Raw genomic sequence first — 9,249 nt, forward strand, 5'->3', positions numbered from 1 at the left:
TTACAACCACCTGCCTAATATTGTGTAGGCCCCCCTTTTTAACCTCCAAAACAGCCCTGAACCCTCCGATGCATGGACTCCACCAGACCCCTAAAGATGTGCTGTGGTATCTGGTACCAAGACGTTAGCAACAGATCCTGTTAGCCCTGTAAGTTGTGAGTTGGGGCCTCCATGCATCCCGGTGCCATGTGTTCTCCTGGTGATGTAAAAGAAAAAGTGATTAATCAGACCAGGCCACCTTCTTTCATTGCTCTGTGGTCCAGTTCTTATGCTCACATGTACATTATAGTGACTTTTGGCAGTAGACAGGGGTCAGCATTGGCACCTTGACCGGTCTGCAGCTACGCAGCCCCATACGCAACAAACTGCTATACACTGTGTGTTCTGACAACTCTCTATCAGAACCAGGATTAACTTTTTTCAACAATTTGAGCTAGAGTGGCGCGTCTATTGGATTTCACCTCCCCGTGCATCAATGAGCCTTGGCTGCCCATGACTCTGTTACCGGTTCACCACTTTTCCTGCCTTGAACCACTTTTGATAGATACTGACTACTGCACAGCAGCAACACCCCACAAGAGCTGCAGTTTTGGAGATGCTCTGACCCAGTCGTCTCGCCATCACAATTTGGCCCTTGTCGAAGTCACTCAGATCCTTACGCTTGCCCATTTTTCCTGCTTCTAACACATCAACTTTGAGGATGAAATGTTCACTTGCTGCTTAATATATCCCACTCACTGACAGGTGCCATGATAACAAGATTATCAGAGTTATTTACTTCATCTCTCAGTGGTCATAATGTTATGGCTGATCGGTGTAAGTATCGTAAGAAGTGCTGTGTAAACTGGTGGCGTTACATAAATAAAATAATGATAATCTGAATAGAACAGAGTGAAAGGCCTGCTGTGTCACAAAAATATCATGGATTAATCAAGAACAACAAGTTAACCTACTTGCAGAGTACACAGTGCAAACAGTTCATGATGCAAGAGTTTGTAATTTATGATGTATCAGCACAGTGCTATCACTGGCAAATAATCCAACAGAATTTCTCATGACCAGAGGAAGATCCAAAATCATGAGATTGAAAGGCACGAAGGCTATAGGACTTCAGACAAGGTATATTAAAGTGATACCCAGGGCAGGGAGACTTCAGTAGGTACAAACTGCTGTGACGGGTGTTGTGATGGATATAGCTTTTTGAAGTTGAATATCTAAAGTGAATAGATGAAGAGGAGCTCATTATACGCAATGAACTTAAATATATAAATACAAAAAAACATAGGGATTGGATAAATGTGTGCTATATTCCCACAACTATGTTCCCTTCATGCTTCGATGACATAGATCAACAGAAGAGTATCTTAATTGAAGCATTGCCAGTTCAGTGTATATGTATAGTCACCAAGGGTGCATTTCTCCACTGGCGGTTTGGTTGACCACTGAACCCCTCAGCACAGGTAAAATAAGATAGATTACCAGCATCCACATAGGGTATGACTTTAGACATGCGGCACAGTTTTTCTTATAAAAACTTTAGGCAAAATGATACATATTTGTTTAATATTTGAATGTATTGTTAAAAAATCAGACATGACTTTGTTCCTTTAACCTACTTATGTTGTGCACTCCGCCTAAATGCTTTCACATTAACCTAAGGCAGCACCTTATAAGCAATTTCCACGTGTCTCTATGTGTAGGTTGTTTAACTAAACTGCTTGTGTATAGATAGGTATGCAGTTTGGATATAACAGTACACTGTATTTTATATTTTCAACTTTAAAGTGGCTTCAATTCACAGGAGTGTAGAGAATCTCCCTAAATGCTTATGTTAAAACACATGTTTACATATGCTCCATGGCACAGACACAGGTAATGTCCTTGATACTGTTTGGAGAACACGTTGTTGATGTGAAGGACAATACCCTACAAAGTTAATGCTTATGACTGCTGCGTTCACGTGTTCTATAGGCCTCAGATAACACGAATAAGGCCTTTCTTCAGATGGGAAAATAATAGATTTCTTCTTCTTTATTACAAGGTTCCGTCTTGCATCATGGCCCGTCTCTCTAGAGGCTCAGGCGACCCCTGAGACCACTTGTTCCTGTCTCATGCCGGTTCAGAATTGTTCGGAAAGGGCCCATTCGGAACAAATTTGAACTGACCATAGGAGACAGGGCCACAGCGGGGTCAAGTGTAAGTGTCTTTATGTATACCATTTGTGGAAAATAATATCAGACAGACAAGCTGTTTGGGGGCAATGATGGCTCAAACAAGCTGATTGAGGGCAATGATGGCACAAACCAGCTGTTTGGACAGCACAGGCAGAGTGTTTGGGGGTTCGGATGGAACTGAGTGGGGGTTCGGAGTGCAAAAGTGGCACTCACAAAGTGGTGTCACCCCTGGTTCCTGTCTCCTCTTATTGGTTAAAAATTGTTTAGAAAGGATCCTTCAACCTGGACCAGTGCAGTTCACACTGGGGGGCATGAACCTATCAGGTCACATTTTTGTCACGTGTCATATCATGTCACAGTGTGCGAGCAGCAAGACAGGAAGCTGCAGGAGCGGTGAGGTAAGCAGGGACAGGAGGGAGGTACAGGGCCGGCCCAAGGCAAAATGCCGCCTGGGGCGAATTTTAAAATTCCGCCCGCCCCCCCTTATCTACCCTTCCTCTCCCTCCGTCCCTGCCGCCCCCCCCTTATCTAGCCTTCCTCTCCCTCCGTCCCTTCCGCCCCCCCCCCCATTATCTACCCTTCCTCCCCCCCACGCCTTGTACTTACCTTTCAGCAGTCCTGCGGCGAGTCTCCCTGTTCGGTCTCGGTGCCGGCTTGTAATGCTGAGCGCCGGAAATCTTCCGGCACTCAGCATTACAAGCCGGCACCGAGACCGAACAGGAAGACTCGCCGCAGAGGAGGAAGAGAGGGGCGCCGAGCGGGCACTGACAGCTTGGTAAGCGAAAACCACTCGGCGCCCCTTTCTCTCTCTTTCGCTTTTAAAAAAATATATATATATTATCGGGTGGTGGGCAGAGTGGCTGTATATATCGGGTGGAGGGCAGAGTGGCAGCATATCTCGGGGGGGGGCAGAGTGGCAGCATATCTATTCTACGTTTTTTTAAACTAATTTTTCCTTAAAAAAGCACCTAACTTTAAGGGTGCGGCCTATATCCAATACGGTACATACACATTTATATATATATATATATATATATATATATATACAGAAATAACTGTCAGTGAGACTAAGAAAGTTACTGGCTCATGCATGTTATATCTTGAACACAAACAGCAAATATCTGTGAGTAAGGTTTTTTGGTAGAATCATCTTTATGTAAAAGCTTGGACATGCTTGTTTTCAGAGGTGTTATGTTTCAAGCACCTGTTTGGTTTCTCAATTTACCTTCCAGGTTGTTTCATGTATCTTCATTTGGTGTAAAGCGTTCAGCACATTCTTGGCCTTTTGCATAAACCAATCACTGTACCCAAATTGTGACATTTCTTTAAGACCGAATCAGATAGTTAAGTATTGTTGTTAAGGAAATTGTTTAACAATTTGAGGGCGGTAGATAAATGGAACACCTTCCCATCAGAAGTGGTAGAGGATAATACAGTAAGGGAATTTAACCCCTTCGCGACCTTTGCCGGTTCAGGACCGTCATAACAAGAAGGTCACTAAATGACCTTTGACGGTCCTGAACCGTCAAAAAATTAAATAAGCTTAGAAAGTGATCAAGGATCACTTTCTTCGCTTAAACGGCCTTGCTGCAATGCCTCGATGTCGAGGCATTCAGCAAGGCCGAGATCGGCATCGGGGGCCATGTCTGGCCCCTCCCCGGGGCGTCAACAGCCGCCATACATTGTATGGCGGCGGACGCCCGTTTTAAAAGCGTTTAGGAGGCGATCAACGATCGCCTCCTAAACTTAAATGGTGTCGCTGGAATGCCTCGATCAGGAGGCATCCAGCGACACCAAACACTTACCTCTGGGTGGGCTGTGACCGCTCCGGAGAGCGGTCACAGCCGCCGCTGCCGGTGATCTTCGCCATCAAGCAAGATGGCGGCGGCCCGGGAAATAAAACAATAAAGACGAAAAAGTTTGCTAGAGGGTCTCCAGACCCTCTAGAGAACTGGCTCCACTTGCTGGTTGAATACAGGTACTGCATTCAACCATGCAAGTCAATGGAGCCCAGCTTTCTAATCACTATGTGATTAGTAAAATATTAAAAAAAAATAAAAATAAATAAAAAATGGAAAAAAAAATTAAAAAAAAATGTGCTAACATTTAAAAATAATTATGCAGTGATGTCACTAGATGAACCATCCAGTACCAGCAAAATGTGTAAAAAAAAATATAAAAAAAGTATTAAAAAAATAAAATAAAATTAAAAAATAAAGTTTATTATTTTGAGCAAGTGCTAAAAATTCTCAAAAATCTCAACAAAGAGTTAAAATAAAAGCACTTCAAATACCCAAGGGGTGTCTAATATATAAAAAAAATGGCTGATGGGGTAAATTGGAGTGGCCTAGCTCAAATATAGGGCATAGGTACAGACTGACCAAAATGGAGAAAAAAAGCGCACTTCCCAAATGTGGCATTTTAAATCTGAAACAACCCGACAAACCCATGCATGTCGGGTATCACTGCACTCAGGAGATGTTCCTGAACACACATTGGGGTGTTGTTTGACAGTGACATATACCAGCACCTGTATATCTATAACTAAAGTACAATTTGTGTGGAAAAAAAAATAAAAAAAATTACTATTACAAAGTTTGACAAAGTGTAGTTGTATAATTGGTGCATGGAAAGGGTTAAAATAACAGCATTTGGAATACCCTGGGGTGTCTAGTTTTCAAAAATATATGGTTTGAATGGGTTAAATTGAGTTAACCGGCTTCAAAGATGTTCCAAAGAGGAGATGGAGGCAGACTGAGCAGATTTGTTAAAAAAGATTTGGAAATCATAAAACGCTGCTTGTACTTATTGCCCTATAACTTACAAAAAACAGCAAAAAAACATAAAAACATTGGGTATTTCTAAACTCAGGACAAGTAGTAGAATCTATTTAGCTAGTTTTTTTACTTGCTTTTTTAGGTGAGTAAAAGATTTTTCAAATAAAAGTCATAAAATGTGTTTTTTTTTCAATTTTTCACCATGTTTTTTTTATTTTTTTTATAGTAAATAAGATGATACGATCAAAATAATGGTATCTGAAGAAAGCCCATCTTGTCCTGAAAAAAACAATATATAACTTATGTGGGTACACTAAATGGGTGAGGAGAAAATTACAGCTGAACACAAGCACCACAAAAGTGTCAAAACAGCCTCGGTCCCACAGGGTACAAAACGAAAAATTAGCCCGGTCCTTAAGGGGTTAAACATGCACGATATAGGCATAAAGATATACTGAATCTAAGACGAGATCAAGGATTGATTAAGAGCAGTGGTCGTCAAGGTGTCGCAGCAACCTAATCTAATCCTGCAATGTGGCCTTTTTAAAGACAGCCTTCTCTCTCTGTCATTTATAGGACCCAGGAGGCGAGAAGTACACAAGGTGGGTTTTTATGGGGAGCATGTAGGGTTAAAGGAAATTGTACTTATTGAATTAAAACTTAATACATTTACTTGAGTGTTCTGATTTCTGTAGGTAGAACACTTAGGCATTTTGGAATGTTAATATCCCATCATCCCCAGCAGCTACAAAAAAGTTAAGAAGTTTAACCCTTAAACAAAGCATTGAGGAAGCAAGCTGAATTTTTAATTTGTTGGCAGAAAAAAAGTGAGACACAAACTTCACAGCAGTATTTAATATCTTACAAGGTTTAGCTAGTGAAAAGGTGAGTTCAGACACAGACCTCTTTGCTTTCTTGGCTAGTGGGTTCCAACCGGAACCCACTAAAGAGGCAGAAATCCATCTTTGCCATAGCAGAAAAGAGACCAAGATATGCAAGAAGTGCTATGACATCATAAGAATGTCAAATCTGTGTTACTTTCACACACACTTTGTATATTAACAGATTAAAATATAACATGAAATTACATTTTTGAAAAGAAAAAAAACCCAAACATTTTCAGTTACAGGAAATGCTACACTGACAAGGAAGGAAAAAAATCTTTAAAAGCAATTAAACATCCCTAAAGAGGAAAAGCAATTCCTCCAGACACACAAACTAGTTTACAGCCTACATCCTAAACTGCCTACCTGGTGCCTAACAAAAATGAATGCTTCCTGACCCTTTGAAAAGTTGATTGGTTACTTTCCCCTGGATGTAAGAGGGGTCCATAGATTCACACAGTCAAGAACTGAAGATGTGTTGTGCTTGCCCGAGAGCAAGAACTGACAGATCCCCAAACCCTTCCTCTGAAGATGTCATCAGACTAGATAACTCAGGCTGGACTCCTCCTCAGCCAACAAAGAGAGAAGTGTATGTAAGTATGGTTGTGTGTGTAAGTATGTCATTATGTGTGCAAGTAAATATGTGTATATATGATTGTGTGTGCTAGTATGTTAGTGTACGTATGATGGTATATGTGAGCATATTTCTTGTGCCTGCGTGTAAGAGGAGCCATTTTTTGTTACGCCACTCAACAAAATATACTACAAGGACTGCTTCGTTCTGCAGCCCTGTACATATCATTCTGTTTACCAGATGACTTCCCATAGACGTAGCGGTGTTTTACTAGCAATGTCACAAGATTCACATTACCGAGAGATGCTCGGTAAGCAAAAACAAGAAAATCATGATTTGAGTTTGAATTATGACCCCAGATTTTATATGTAATTACATATGATATAAGGTTTCATATCTTTAATAATGTGCTATACAAAGGCTTATTTGTAAGAGACAGTGTTTTTGAATTATACTGAAAATATTAACCTAGGATTAAAGCAAAAAAAAAAACAAAAAAACATTGGAAAGAAAATATAAGAATATCAACATTTATGCATTAAGTTAATAAATTAGACAATAAAGCTTCCTGACAAAGTTGGCACTTTATTAAAATTGTTTAATGACCAAAAAGAAAACAAAATGACAGTCATATATTAAAAATTTAAATAAAACTTTAAAAAGGTACATACAAAATGAATTCAGTTTAACACTTCTATGGTAAAGGGTATACACATCCTCTTTATCTAATTTGCTTAATACATATAGGACACAATTATTAGGCCATTAAAAGCACTGGGGATCCTTGTTACTGTTACTAAAAATAAAATTTTTATTGCCTTTATTCCATTCCGTCTATTTGAATAAATGCTAATTGTGAAGGCAAACTTTTTTTTTTATGTTAGACTTGCAATTTAGTCCCTTAAATAGATGATCAGGAGATACTAAGTAGAACAAATTAAAACAAAACAACCTTTAAATTTGTCCTTCGCTTAGGGTCTAGTGCATTAAATGCAGTATAAAATGCTTTGTCTTACGATATAAAATACTTGGCCACAACAAATCTGAATTCAATTACTTGTAAAAACAGATTACATCCTTTTCTACTACAAGTTCGGAAGAATTTAAGAGGTCAACAATCACTGGCAGATTTTAAAGATCCCAGCATACAAACAAGTGCAAATACATTCGCTCTGGACAGTCACAGTTTGGCAACATTTGGCAAGCAATATGCTTGGGTATCTGGTTTCCTTTCACAGCTGCAAGGATTTTCTTCTTTCTTGTTAATGAAAAGTAATTTGGTCCCTGGGAAACAACAGGAAGAGAAACAGCTGAGTTTCCAAAAATATACAAATAGTTTAAGCACTATATTATATTGTTACCTAATGGTAAAGCAACAAATAGCTTAAAAGTAAATACATTTTCCAACCCACAGTAATGTACAAATAGCTGTTTCCATTCTGTACAGAAGTCACAACGAACTAGGTAAATGCCCCGTATGATGTAATTCGTTTAATTTTTATGGTATACGCGAGAGTATTTGTACAGTTAGAGAAAAACTGCATCGGGTAGGAATTCATTATATCCCATGGGATTTAAGTATTACAGTTTAATTTATACTTATCAACATGGTTGATCAGTGCTGTTCCTTGAAACCCAGCTAAAGATAAACATGGGCTAATCACCATGCATCAGACCTTGCTGTGTGGGAGACATGACTGAACAAGCTAGAAACTAAGACCAAATATAAGGTAATATGGTTCTATTATCTCCGTATAAAATAAAATACATAATAAATAATAGAGATTCTTATTTGCAGAGCGTTAATGCATTTATGGGAATCAATCAGTTAAAACTACTGTATGCACAAGTGACTCCATTACCTCAGCTTTTCAAAGAATTGCATTGAAGTTTCAGAAATTAGCCAGAATTACAGAAAGAAGGGGGATTTGTAAGTTCCTTGAGGCAATCCACCTTCCAGGTGCAGTGAAGACAAGCATCCAGTAAGGCCAGTACTGGTGTGCTTTCAGCTGATACCCTGGAGCGAATGTACAGCTGCAGATCGTTGCAAGCTTTGTGGAAGGCTCCAGAATATGAGATGAGCCGAGATACACTTTAGAACTTGCCTTTATCATGTCTCACAGTAAAACTGGTTCTCAGAAAGTCTTGTGTCTCATGAAAGACCCATGAAAAAAACAAGCAACGAGCCTTGTGTTTGGGCTTATCCCCCCAAATCCACAGCTCTTGACCTCTTTAGCTTATGCCCCTGTAAACAAGCTCTCCCTACGAATCTCACATGCTCAGTAAAACAACAAATGGGGAAATGACCACCCTTACGTAGAATAGGGCAGGAAAAAAAAAAAAAAAAAAAAAAGAGGGTCTGGGGGTTTTATTTTCCTTCCCTATCTGCATAGGTGGAAATGGTCATAATTTGGTTGTTTTTTTAAATAATAAAGAAGAAAACAGCTTAGGCAGCCACAGTGTGCGCTGGTACCCTTTAAGGTTGGTTATAAAGAAGTACTCAGTTTTTGTTACACTACATTGTTATAATCTGTTTTTAAGGGCGTATAACTCATTGGTAATTATCTAACCTGTCTCATTTGTTGCATATATACATTTAACAGATTTTGCTACATCACTACTACCCAGTTGTGGCTCCTATTTAAACAATTTAGACAAACATTTTTGTTCCTGATAGCTTCAGGCTACTGTTGTGGTAACAGAAACAAATTGCTACATTAGTTATGATTTTAAAAATAAAGGTACATGTTGCCTTTAAGGTTTGAAAACGATTTGTTCCAAATGAGGTTGGATAACAGAGTTTTGCTTCTAAAATCACGTAGTCTTACCTGAATTTAAAG

Source organism: Sceloporus occidentalis, unplaced genomic scaffold, assembly GCF_023333645.1.
Source record: "Sceloporus occidentalis isolate IW3139 unplaced genomic scaffold, rSceOcc1.0.p SCAF_40, whole genome shotgun sequence".
Classification (NCBI taxonomy): domain Eukaryota; kingdom Metazoa; phylum Chordata; class Lepidosauria; order Squamata; family Phrynosomatidae; genus Sceloporus; species Sceloporus occidentalis.